The sequence below is a fragment of the Centroberyx gerrardi genome, chromosome 11 (assembly GCF_048128805.1).
Source record: "Centroberyx gerrardi isolate f3 chromosome 11, fCenGer3.hap1.cur.20231027, whole genome shotgun sequence".
Taxonomy (NCBI): domain Eukaryota; kingdom Metazoa; phylum Chordata; class Actinopteri; order Beryciformes; family Berycidae; genus Centroberyx; species Centroberyx gerrardi.
In genome coordinates, this window is record NC_136007.1 from 22,430,359 (window position 1) to 22,444,300 (window position 13,942).

Genomic DNA, 13,942 nt, shown 5'->3' on the forward strand with positions numbered 1-13,942 from the left:
AGCCTGCTGCCGCTACTTCCCCACCTGCTGAACTCGCAGCGCTGTGTGTGATTGGGCTTTCAGACCGACTTCTCCCCCTTTTCACTCCGTGATGGGGGAAGTGAAGCTTGCAGGCCTAATTTGGCTGGAGTATTGTAATAAGCCTAGTCTGGACTGGAACCAAGGCTAGGATTTCATTGGCCACTAAGTTATCTTTCATGACGCTTTATATCAGAAATGTCTGTATAGTTATATCATCAAACTGTGCCTCCATCTTATCTTATTACTTTTGCACATGTTATAACTTGACATGACATTACACGGCTACGGGAAGACACTCTCAAGCATTCCCTCAACTCGCAGCAATCTTTATTGTGGTCCATCTGTCTCTCTCTAGTAATAAAATGGTATCAATACTGTGGAGAGGGCAGGTGGGCGGTTGTAATGGAGTAATTTATTTTAGTTGTCACAGAAATATAAGTCTTTGATTAGGGAGCCATACACATCAGGCTGCACAAATAGAACCTTTCATCAAATCACAAAGCATGTGACACTATTGACCGTGGATCCTTCTCAGTGGGTTTTATCTATCCCTACATGGTTCATAACACAATATGGGATGAGCACGATGATGCAAAATGCAAAAGTAATACAATAAGGCAGATCTTTTCCCAATGTACCAGATGAGTGATACATTTAGGCCAGTAAAGTGCACGGACAAGCTATATTTGTGAAAGGAACACTGAAATTCACAAAGATGTTAATACAAAAGTGATGATCATCATTATTAAATGTCATTTATTTATTTTCACTATAATGTCAATTTGGGTACATGGGAGCTCTGTGAAAAGCCAAACACTTAAAACACAGAAGTCCAAGTTTGGTGGCCATTCAGTGGGGATTTTGCCCAACTTGGAGCTCTGAACCATTCCTATGAATGCACTGAAAGGCCCAAGTTAACTGCAATATGCTGCCTCCTGTTGAAACACTGTCACCCTATCACTGCTGTTGATTACATAGCAATTTAATGGATTTCATGTTTTGATGTAATGACAGACAGTGTTGGGTTTGCTACTCAAACAAAGTAACATATTACTCATTATTAGTTAGCTACTAAGTTCAAACGTTATTACTTTATGTATTACAAGCCCACATTTGGCTATGCACACACTGTTGACAAGTTGGATGACTCAATTGCCTCTTCTGTGCATGTGTGTGTGAATGATTAGAGGAATCCAATAGCATTGATGTCCAATGTTCTTGCTATCCCTTTGCTCGATAAAAGTAGTAGGAATACTTCCACCTGGCGAAAGTAAACCTTTCTTCCATTTATCATCTAAGCTAGCTTGGTATGAAAGGACCACAACTGATGATGAGGTAAACAAACCGTAGGATGGTGATGGGATATCGTTTTTGTATGATTCACCTTCAACTATTTATATTTAGTATTTTGAGGGGATGATAACAAAAGTAACAACTTATTTTTTTTGTTTGATCATTGTAAAATTACTGGGACAGAGACAGGAAAGATGGGAGAGAGAAGGAGGGGGATGACGTGCTACAAAGGTCCTAGGTTTGAGTCTTTGATCCTGTGACATTGTGAAATTATGATAATAATTCGTTACACTACTTGTTAACAGGAAAAGTAATAATATTACCAACCCTGATGACAGATAGTATGAGACATCTGAACAGTTTTACATGCATCTTGAAACTGTTAAAGGTGGTAAAACGTGTAAATATCGATCTGTATTTTGCGTTGTGATGTGCTATGGAGGTTCCAAAAGGATAATTTCCCATCTAGCCTACATGGTCAAATGCTTCACAAAGAAAATAATCTACACAAAATTTAGATGTTCAAATAAATTCCACACTGTACCTTTAAGTCACACTGCCCCCCCTGCGCAGCACAGAGCAGAGTTAACTCCATCTGGAACGCACCCAGTCACTGCGCATGCTCCGGAAGTTGCTGCCGCAGACAGCAGCAGCAGCAGTGATTCGGCAACGCAGAGCAACGGGAAAAAATCTGTCCGTTTTAAACCATGACGACGTACTAAGCGATGCCTTTCGCCGAGGTAAACGGAGAGTAAGTAGTTACATCTTTAAAACACGTCTGCTGCCTGATACTCTATGACATTCTCGTAAATTGTGCCATAAATAATTTTAAAGGCTGGGAAGGCAACAATGGAGCTGTGTGTATGTTTCAGACTGACGTTACCTAACTGTGGCTAGGTTAGCTAGCCAGAAGCCTGGCCAGTCTGTCAGCCAGGTAGCCCAGCTGGCACACTGGCAACCTGCAGGTGTCTGTATCTGACCTTTCTACAGTATAGAAATGTACAGTAAATGTATGTTGCCTGAGCGTCTCTTGTGAGCCAAAGATATTTCCCGGACACAAACAGGCAAGGAGCGACTAACTAATATCTAGTATGTACTATTCATTGAATGAAACTGGACTTGTGTTGTTGAGCTGGTTAGCTAGTTAGTTTTTTGTGTGTTACCAGTGAGGGTTAAGAAGTAGTGACATGGGGCTATTTGCAGAAAACATAGGTCTGTTGTAATGTGCCAAAGCATCATTATCATTAATATCATCATCATCGTCATCATCATTATCAGGTAGTTTCTTGCTACCAGTAACATTACCTCCTGTCAAAAGAACAAGTTCCTTTGCTGGGAGGTTTGAAGCTGGGAGAAACCAGCTATGAGGGAAGTTTGGAGTCTGGCTATCTTGTGCCATTCACGGCTTTCAAAGTATTGTACGGCTGTCATCAAGTTGTCTCCCACGGCTTAGTATCCGATATACTCATTAGGACATGGACGGACATCCAAATTTAGAGCAGTGTCACTCGCCTCCGCCCGTAATACAGATGTTCTGCGCGTATCTTTCATTTCAGTGAATCCGCAAGTATGCCTTGATATGACAGGGAACAAAGTCTTTCCACCTGCAATAGCAAGCAAGTGTTAAAGGTAACAAAAGGTTGACGTCACCGTGCTTATCCTGCCGCACAACCTCGACCACTGAGGAGTGCAGGAGTAGTTTTCAGAGGAGGAGGATAGGTTTTTGCCATAACGTCTAATGGTTCGTTGTCTGCAAGGAAAAGGTTTCTCTATGATCAAATTTCGGGAATCCTAAGAGTGCACTTAACTAATGGGATCTTATCGATGCTTTCTCCCCCTCAAAACCTAATCTTGCACGGTGGGATGATCAGTTTAATTCTGCTACAGCCTATTTGTGTTATCTTTGGCTGTTCCGTCTCTGGCTTGTTGTAGTGTCTGTAGTGTGATAAAGCCTCACGGATATGATTAGACAACATACCGCAGTGTAGCAATATTTTTGTGACTGGACTATGGAAGTGATACTGACTACGTCGCACAAGGTAAGATGATGATAAGAATATGAAATGTTGAACGCTGTATCGGAGAAAAAAAACTAGTTAGGCGGAATTTGGGATGAACATTTAAAGTCTAACTTTGCCCAGAAATATGAAGTTATCTAAGCGAGACAGTTGTTCAAAGTGTTATCTTTCCCTGGCCACGACAAAGGTATGGCTGTTTAATTTATGACAGCAGGGAGGAGATCTGGCTGATATCTTGTGCTTACTCAAACAAGAGCCTGACATTGCTCGCCCAAAAAGTGCAGTTTTGCAGTGTGGCTGTCTTGCCCTACATTTCCCAAAGAGTGGATAATTAAATTTCAGACCTTGTTGACTGAGAAAACCAGGCCCCTTGACTCTGCAATTATCGTGTAGAAGGGATCCTTTTGCATCTGGGTGCTATTTTCCCAGCACAATGAAGATTAATTTGGTGTTATAAACAAATCACTTTCAGGTCTCTCTTAGTCTGTAAAATGCTTTTCACTTCTAAAGACGAAAGTATTTCAAATATCCAGAAGAATGAGATCAAAATGAGCAGTGACTTTAAAGTACAAGATATAGGTATGCAAAGGCTAACGACTCATTCATTAGCCTACATAGAGATTTCGTCATTGTGCATGGCCTTCAGCTTAGTGTTTAAAGCAAAAAAATCACTTTGGTGTAACAGCTGTAGTTTTAAAAAAATAAATTCCTGTGTGGGTTCATGAACATTTGTTTGCTTCTGTTAGTCTGAAAATCATTTGTCTGTTTGCACTTATCAGATAAGCCTGGATACTGGTTAGTGCACATGTCAAGAGCAGCCAGTTCATCTGTTCATGTCATGCTGGTCAGCATTCCACAAAATTTAAGTGTTCCAGCAAATCGAAATACCACTTTAATGCATGTGTTAATTAGACCTCTGCATGGCTTTCCAAGTGTTTCCCCTCCTATGTTCATGAGTCATGTGTTGATTGTTTGACCTGTCACTGGAAAGTAAGTCTCTTGATGTGGGCAAACTGATAGAAAAGCGTGTTTGCCATGTTTTTTCAGCCAACCACTGACAAATATATTGGAATGTATTGAATTAGAACCGGGATAGAGGAGCCTAATTTCCACTAAAGCACATGTGCAGCGTCTTGGCTAATATAGCCTTTTGGAACGGTTGCCTGTGGACTAGGTGAAACCATGACAGAAAAAATATCCAACATAGTGTAGAGAATATAGCCTACACACCTACATGGCTAAACTGGCTTGAGTGGGAACTTGAAAGTAGTCAGAGTATGAATGTGATAGGTACACCTACTCAGTTTGCTAGACACTAACCTTACTGTGTCAAACTCGCTCCTAGTAAGCATATGGCAAAACAGATATGGGTGAATGGTGATTGGCCTTACAGAGACACAGTGCATCATTCACAGCACCTTACATTGTAGCCCAGCTGTTTTGCATTGCAGAAGGCTCTGCCTGTGATGTCCAAATGTACTGATTCCCAACATTAGGTCTGTTTCAAAAAGCAGTAATAAGGGGATAACATCAAAGCTGTACTTTATGTCTTAGAGACTTCAGAGCTAGGCTATGAATAACAGATCACAAGGTACAAAGAATGAACCAAGAGAACTTCAGCAGATTTTTGTGATGTTTCAGCTGTTGTTGGGATTCACTGGGAGCTCATTAAAATACATTGATTAGTAACAATCGTGATTCAGTGATTGTTTACTGTGAAATAGCTCGGCTAACCAGCATATTTTTGATGCGATAATTTTCTGTGCTGGAATGAGCCACTTGGCTGGCGCTCATTTTGCTTTATTCAAAGCCAGTCATTTGATGTTGCATTTTAGAGACGGTACTTGAATTGGAAATTTGTAACCATGCACTCTCCCCAATGCAATACATTTATTCCTTTCATATTCTAGTGGGGGCTTGTGTATGTTAAATCTCTTGCAGGTGTTGTTTGTGAATTTTATGTGCCTAGCAGATTGTTATTTGCCTCACTCGGGTCGTTTTAGATGAGTAGCATTTTTGGAATATCATCCATTTGCAAAATGAGGCTGCCCCCTGTGCTGGACAGCAGGACAGAGATTTCCCAGGTAGAGGCTATCTGCCTGCCAGCCTCACCTTTCCGTCCTCCAGTCACCAGTGCAGCTGTCAGCCCACACTCTCCCACACAGCTACCCACCACTTGGAGAGTCTGGCTGTCAGGCCATGCAGTGTCTTCTCAGCTGTACAAGTCTGTTTTCAGAAAGGGGGCAGATGTTTGGTAGCCTTTGTGTGACTGGGCAATGTCAGGAATCAGTTTAAGGGTCAAAAACAGGGGTCGGGCTGGGGGTAAAGAATGTGGCCATGTGAAACATCCAAATCAGGTGTTTTGGACATGAGCAGGGCCGAGGCTGTGGGTCTGCTGTTACATGGTGTTTAGTTTGGTTCACATGGATTGTGTTATGTTGTCCCAATGGACTGCAGGGAATGGGCCTGATAAGTTACTCTTTGTATCTTTGTTTGCTACGGTTTTATGTTCTTCATGATTTTTTTTTGCATGGATTTGCATGTTAGCCGGCAGGTCCAATTAGGGCAAAAAGCCCCGCTCTTGCTGGGAAGTTTGCGTAATCAGCAAACCAGAGGCCTCAAGCAGGGGAGTGCTGCAACCCAGCGTTACAAACACCAAGACCACGGGGCTTTATGAAATTGTTGTGTCTTCAGCTTCAGGGCAATCATGGAAGAATCTAAGCCTCCTGGTGACGTTCGACCCGGCAACAACAGCAGTCGGCAGCAGGAGGAACAAGGCTTGGTCTAGGACAGCATCTCTGTCTGATCAGGGTTGTCGGAGCCACTGGAGACGATGGAGTTGTTTATGCACCTCCATCTCACAGGAACAGCAGAGGAGCTGGGTAGATACTGTTATCTGTTTATGGCACGAGATAAGGCCGTCTCAATCGGATCACTGAGCCCCTCCCCCCTTCACCAAGACCTCTGTAACAAGAGGTTGCCTGGCGAGTCGCATATCATTCGGAGTGATCCTAATAGATGCCATTAACAGGTCTGTTATTGCTGCACATTTTTCCAACATCCATGCCAACTGTACATATCTGGCCATCATTAGCCACCACCAGAGAGGCTCCGAGCCCGACCCGGTCTGCGGGGTCAGGAAGAATGCCACAACAAAGCACCAGTAAAGCTGTAGGGGAGATCAAGTGGAGGGGATAGAGGGAGAGTGAGCTGAAAGTGTCATAGTTGGCACAGACATTAGATAAGGCTAAGCTACCAGAGGATTAGAGAGGGAGGAGATGTAAAATGCTGTTGGCTAATTGGGCTTTATTTTTAACATTTCAAACGGTTCATGTGAGACTAAATTGGTAAAGGATTTCAGCACTGGCTGTAGTCTGTGGAGTGTTGCTCTCTCACAGCCATTACAACCTGAATAACAGCAGGTGATTTCTGTTGAGGCCTAGTCATTGAAATGACACTGGCTTTAATGTGTTTGAGTCGAATGGTACTCTACCAAAATTTCAATTGGTTACAGTACCTTGCCGGATATTTTGTAATGCCCATTTTAATGTCCTGTTATAAATAAGCCCACACTCTTTGTTGATCTGCATTTCATAATTCTTGCCTAGTTGTAAGCCCAGTCCTCCCACATCCCCTCTTCCAACAAGAATATCCTGAAATTCATGTCTTTGTGGGTTTTGAAATCCCTGTTTTTGTACATTGTTATTTTCCTGCCAAGAGAGTAGCTGTGGAAATTTTGTAATGAAAAAAGAAAGTGTTTCTTGCTCTTTGTAATCTTAGGCAGCACATAATGACACGTAGGAAGGAGTTTAGTGTATCATACAGTCGAAAATGACAAAGCCATGCGAGTCGACAAGGAGCTAGTGTCTCTGAGGGCCTGATTGAGCAGTCAGGGGGCTTGGAGGCATGCTCAGGGTGCTAAGTGCTGTGCTGGGGAGGGACAGAGGCAGAGCTGAGAGCGCTACTGAGGTGAGCGGTCAGTGCCATGGCACTTTGCCGTGACCCGCCTCAGTTTATCATCGGCTGCGCCACTTCTCAAGGCCTCAGTGTGTGGGTGTGTTTTTCTGTGTGCGTGCAGTGTGCTGGAGAGCGAGCGGCGCTTAGAATGGGGCCCTTTATAACCTCCTAACCCTCTGGTCCTGTTAGCAGCCATTGTTGGCCGCAGTGAATGGTATCTCCGTGCCTTGAAAAGTAACCAGATGACATTCTTCCTGTTGTTCAAAAGGGCCCGGGGTTGTGTTGTGAAAAGCGGCTGAAAGGATAGGCTAAGACTGTGACCTTCAGAGGCTAATCTCTGGCATGTCATTCAATGCCTGTTTGAAGCAAATGCAGGCCTTTTTCACTGATAGCAATGTACCAACTCAAACAAAGCAGAACTTCCTCTGAAGTATTAACAGTTACACTCCAAAAACAGGCAACGGTTACTTTTTCTTTTGTTTTTTTTATTGAACCTCCATTATAAAGGAACCGGACGGTCTCTCTTAGCAGCTGAACTGAATCGTTATTCCAGACAGGCAGTGTGTCTGACACCTACATTGTCCAAACAGTCTCTCCAGCCTGTGACTGAGCCCTCTGTACATAGACCCGTGGCATCAGCAGCCCCTCTGTACTGCATGCTGAAATACTGCCACTGCTGTGAAAGCAGTGGGATGAAATGCACTTAGTGAGACAGTAAACAAGGGTGCAATGCTCAAACTAGCTTATGTTGTTTATGTCTCCTCCTCTCCCATGTATTTGCTGTCTTCAGCTGGCTGCATTTCCTGGAATGTGCAGAGATGCAGTTGTCACTCTGCGGGGGGACGTTGGCTGTAATCACAGTTCATAGTTCAACTCTGTAGATGGACTCAACAACAATTGGACAGGAGTCACATTAGCAATTCCCTGGGACTCTGTGGAAGATCACACTTGATATTACCTTGTGTACTGAGATTATCTTGTGTAATAAGGTTGTTGTTTGCCCAATGGGAGCAACTTTTGCTATATAGATTGTTGAGAGGGTTTAAAATACTTTTTAGAATTTGAACTACAACTACTAAACTTTAACATCTGCAATCTGCTGACAACACAACCTTCTCTGAATTAATGCAATGTTGCTACACTGTTTTAAAGTTTTATCTAACATTGGACTGTTTTTGTGACTCTCACAAAGCTCCCCCTTAACCAGATGCTTTTAGTCTACACTGAGAATGAGGAGCCTTTACCATTAAAGTCTTCAAGGGGATTTGCTTTTCAGTAGGTCAGAATACACTTTACTGGCAATGAGCTGCCATTGTGTCGTTCTAAATGATCTTTGAAAGCAGGTCTTTGGGTGAGAACAACGTTTTTACCCAGTATCCTGTGAATAGCTCTCTTGCTTCCTGTGTTAGTGCTATGCCACCTGTATGGGGTTAAGATGGGGTCAGACCTCTTGCAGGAGTCTGTTGTCAGGGGCCCCTTTTTGTCAGGAGTCGGTTGTGCTGAGGAGTGACATGGTACATGCCACAGGAAAGAAAAGCTGTCTGTTTTTTTGGGACTCTTTTGTCAGACATCTTTCAACGATAAATGATTGGCATATCTCCTGCCATTTCCCCCTTTTGTTTGCGCCTGTTGAGCTTTGGAGCAAATAATGAAATTGACCATTATGTGTGTGCCTGTGTGTGTGTGTGTGTGTGTGTGTGTGTGTGTGTGTGTGTGTGTGTGCACTCGCATAAAACGGGAGGTTGTTTACAAAGGAAGCATTGAATTAGAAAAGGAAAATGTCAACTTTTATCATGCTACTGCACAACCATTTTGCATTAGAAAATATCCCCTGAAGTACTGTAACATCCGCAGAATGTGATTGAGATAGAGAGGGAGACAGGGTGGGGGCAGAGGAAGAAGGGTGGGCCACAATTTGAAAGGCATACTTGAAAGTGCTTGTGTGTATAGAGTCCTGAGGCAGGTCATGTTGCTCTGTGACAGAGAAGCATTCGTCTTGCTGTATCTGACGTCCCAGGGTCTCATTGCAAGGGTTTGCCTGCGCAGCGTGTCGGCTTTCTGTAATTAATAGCCAATAGGCCCCTCACCCCATCAAGGGACCAGGTGCTTCTTAGATCTAGTTTGGCATGGACGAGCGCAGATACTCTGGGGATGGGTTTCACTGTTATTGGTATAAAACTCACAAATGTCACCAACATCTCCTTCACTGTATACATCTCAGTTGACTGTGTGTACATATAAACAAGACGGACATGAAGTCCTAGACCCAAAACAAACAAAGAGATGTGTAACGATTACTGTGAGTTTTAATGGTGTATGAAGACTTGTGCACAGCTGATGGATAGCTTGTAGGCTTAATATTTGGTGCAGTTAGTCTACTTTGTGTCAAGCACCATTGCACTCTCATGTCCTGTGCTGTTTAGCAGGGCTAGTGGGCCTGACAGATTGCCATCCCGATGGGGAGATTTACCCAGCCAGCACTGCCCATGGCACTGACACCATCATTAGGCTTTGATCAGCCGCAGTCTGCAAAGGGGAAAAGAGAGAGTAATATTCCTGATCTAATTACTAGGAGGCATTTCAGGCGGTGTAATGTGTGATTTAACCTCTTGTCAGAGGCTATAAAAGGAAGCTGGGTTAATCTTCCTGGCAACCTCTTTTCGACGCAGGGAAGAGTGCCTTAAATTTCCTTTTCCCATGAAGCTGGCAAAAACCAACATACCAGTGCAGTATGCTAACACACCGAGGTACTGCTGACTTTCTACAGTATCTATTGGAATTCTCTCAAGGCAAGAGTTCTCTTGACCTTTGAATGCTAGCGACAGCTGGTTCGCAAGAACTCATGTGCTATGTGCATTTTGAGAATTGCAGCTCGAACAAAAAAGCTGTCCTTTTGACTTCTCCATGCTTCCTCCAAATGGATTGTTTTACAGCCCCCCCCCCCATTGTTTTTCTCTTTCTTTCTCTCTCTCTCTTTCTCTCTCTATCTTTCTCTCCGTCACCATCACCACCCACACACTGCAGCATGATGAGTGAGAGAGAGTTGATTGAACCAATAGATTCTAAGCGGAATTGGAGGTTTGGGTTAATCAGTCAAACGTAGTTAAACAATTCCTTGGACATGAAGGGATTAGTCTTGCCTGTGTTGAGCTAGTCAGAACCCATTCACCCCAGCGCCGGCCAGGCTTTTAGGGCCAAGGGCCGCGGCCCCGCTGGCTCCATGGAGAACCACACGCACCCCGCAACATGCTCCATTGCTCCTGAATGCCTGGCCACTCTCCTCTCTCTTTGTTAGTGAGTACAATTAGAATGATGGATTAGCAAATTAAATGCAGACCTTCCTATTCATGACCATCCCTACTCTAAGTCTCATTCATTGAATCTACCATTGACTGGCTTTAAATTGGTTATTTGGCTCACTGTATGTATTTTTAATTCCTTCATGTTCAACATAGTGTGTCTTTTACCATTAAACACATTCTTAGCAAGCACCTAATTCGTTCTATCCCAACATGAAGTGTTTTAGTATCTTGTTCTTTTTATAGAATGATTTCCTGTAAATTTTCCTCCCCTGGGTTACTGAGTGGTGATCACACTGATAGGAAGTGGCCCTGATATGGTGATGTGTTGGCGAGGCCGGTGCATAGCTGCACTAAATCACCTGTGTCATTGTCTGCTCCATGTTCTTGAGAGCAGGGCATCAACCCTGCTGGCCTAGAGATAAAAATCCACCTACCTGACCCACACTCCCTCTCCTTTCTTGGTAATCATATAATTTGTTTTCATATCTGTGCTTATAGTAGGCATACACCGCGCTTACTTTGAGTAGTAGTAGTATTTATTCATAGTTGTTTTATATTGATTACTGTTATTGTTTTATCCCACAGCACTTCAAATCTTCTTGGTGATCTTGCCTTTAAATCTTAATGTCTTACTTCAAGTATCAGGAAGATGAAAAGCAATATCCACTCTTATTAAAGTGAAAGGGTCAGACATAATGTACATACACATTATGCACAACCCTTCTGCCACACATACTGCTCTTATGTTACAGTTGTGTTGAGGTATCTTTCTGTTTACCAGCATACCTCAACACCAATGCTACAAATTACTCAATTATATGACTGTTTTCCCCTCAATGCAGCCCAAGTTTCATTCAGTGTTTCTGAGTTCAGTGTTTAAACCCAAATTCCACTTTTTTGTCTGTTTCCCACAAAATGGATAACACCGGGCCCTGCTATCTCTCCCTCCCTTTCCCCCCGCAGTCCCTCCTCCAGTGCAGCGTGGGGGGTGGATAGCTCTGCTCTTTAGAGACCCCAATTAGCAGGACTAGCAGGCCTCCTGAAGGTCACTCCCAGGGTTGAGTGTGAGAACGGAGGAGGGCTGGGCACGGCCAGGGGCAGCTCTGAGAGTGATGGGGTGGAGGCTCTGTGGCTTTTAGCTACACCCACGAGTTCTCACACAATAACCTGACCGCACATTCTTAACAGCAGCAGCACTTTGCATATCCTCCATTTTTGCATCACACGGTGTCGGTGAAAAGTGGCTCAGGATTTTCCTAAAGGTCAAGTGTTCTCGGCGGACTGTCATAGTATACTGTGTGACCATATCTGAGAGATCCATTTGTCATTAGCTCCAAAGTCCCCTACTTCATCAGCCCATGTCTGGTGTCGGCTATCTCGGCCTGATTGATGGCTCTGTCCTTATTGCGGGGAACGGGGGTCGATGGCAAAAAATTTGCTGCTGGGTGCATTAATGTTGTGTTCAATGGCATAGACCTTTGAGCATGCCTCATCAGTCTTTAATCATTGGACGGCCGGGGGAGAGATCTGTATGAGCGGGCATGATGCAAGGAGGCGAGCGAGAGAGAGAGGAAAAGGAGTTCTGATCAGCCGGGCTAACTCTATTACTTTTATATGGCTCCATCTCAATGATATAGGCTAGAAAAAGAAATGTAATATTTTGAGTTAGCTTTATGTACTCAGGGATAGCCATATACAGTAGTGTTGCCACAATAACTGAAATTTCAATACTACACGGATACCATTGTGAAAGTTTGAACTCAATACTTTCTCCAGTTGTGTTCTGCAAGCTGGACTGCAGCAGCCAGCACAAAATTCAACAGTCTAACAGTTGAATATCATGAACTGAATCCTAATTCACCTAAACTGGTTGACAAACTGGTGTCAGGAGCAATACATGGAACTATTTATCTTATAGAGCCGACAAAGATGGACACCCAACCCTGTGCAAAAGTTGCTGTAAAGCAAGTCAATTTGGTAACACAACTAATTGAAATGAAGCACAGTGGTTGTTCTCTGACATTTTTGTTCTTTTCTGTGGTATTGTAGTCGTATTGAATTTTTAGATATTAAACTAGTATTGGTATTGGAGTTAAACTTCTGGTATCATGACAGCACTAATGGGCACAAACACACTATGTAGGCAGACAGTCAGACAGACTGAGGGTGCGGTCGGCTCTGCGAGCCTGGGAGGGCCAGATGTTCCCATGCAGACACAGGGGTGAGATGTTTGCCATGCCGGGCCTGTGTTTGCCTGGCTCTCCTCAGAGTCACCGGCTGGCTGCCCGGGGCCCGGAGCCGGTGTCTGTTGGGGAATGAGCCGTGGGTGGAGAGACTCACACATACACACAGGAGATGAAGGAGAGACCAAAAATGTCTTGTGTGTCGCCAGGGGCAAAGCGAACACATCTCACACAGCCCCGTCCGGGAGAGAAAGAGCTCTTTTATTCCTGGCTGGTCTGTTGATGTGAGGGGGACTCGTTTGGTCTCGCTGGAGGCCAGACTGAATGTCAGAGCTGCCATGGAGGCGGCTGACCTTACCTACCTTCCACAGACACAGAATGGAGATGGATCAGCTTGTATTGAGCAGGTACACAGCAGGGGTGGGAATTGGCATGAAGCGATTTGTTTTTGATCCGTATGGCTACAGTTCCATTATATAACCGTTTTCAATGCAGCACGATTTTTTTATAACCGATTCAGTACATTACACAAGTTCATGAAGTGAATACTCATCATCAGACTTGCATTTCAATAATCCACTTTACTAACAGAACAAGTGTGCTGCCAAAGAGTCTTAGTAAGTACTATTTTCTTTGGCCTGCATTGAAAAGAGCCAACATAAAAGCTGGGAACATTGTGCCTGTCACAAGAGCTTTATAAATGCATTAACATATAAAAACGTATAAAAATAATAATAAAGTCGATCACAAAGCTCTGGTTCACTCAATTTCTTTTTTTTTAGTAGACCGCCTTTATGCTCATAAATGATGATTGAGCTGCCCTAGGTTATTATAACACCTTAATTTTAAAAATGTATGGTATTCCCCTTTTAAGTTAACACAGATTTAGACAGTGCACACACTTCCATTCCAGACGTTAAACCAATAGCTTGCATGCAACGTCGGCATAAAATAGCACAATAAGGCTGAAGAAAATTTATCTACCTATGTTTTTGATGCAGAATTGTAAAAGGTTGAATTCATTGAGTGAGTCCTCCCACCCCTAGTACACATTTGGGACCTGGCATATTTGGCATTACATTTAGGATTTCTTCCCTGTGTATATATGTATGTATGTATGTATATCAGTCTGTATATATGCATGTGAGAGAGAGAGAGAGGCCGGTTA

General features: G+C 43.5%; 1 protein-coding gene across 1 annotated transcript in view; it reads left to right on the forward strand.

Annotated features, from left to right (window-relative positions):
- Nucleotides 1-1,976: 1,976 nt before the first annotated feature.
- The window catches only part of fam222ba (family with sequence similarity 222 member Ba), a 29,209-nt gene continuing 17,243 nt past the window's right edge, over nt 1,977-13,942 (forward strand). Inside the window, exon 1 of the mRNA XM_071900786.2 lies at nt 1,977-2,065. The gene's annotated coding sequence lies outside the window, so the exon portion shown is untranslated. The remainder of the gene's footprint in view (nt 2,066-13,942) is intronic.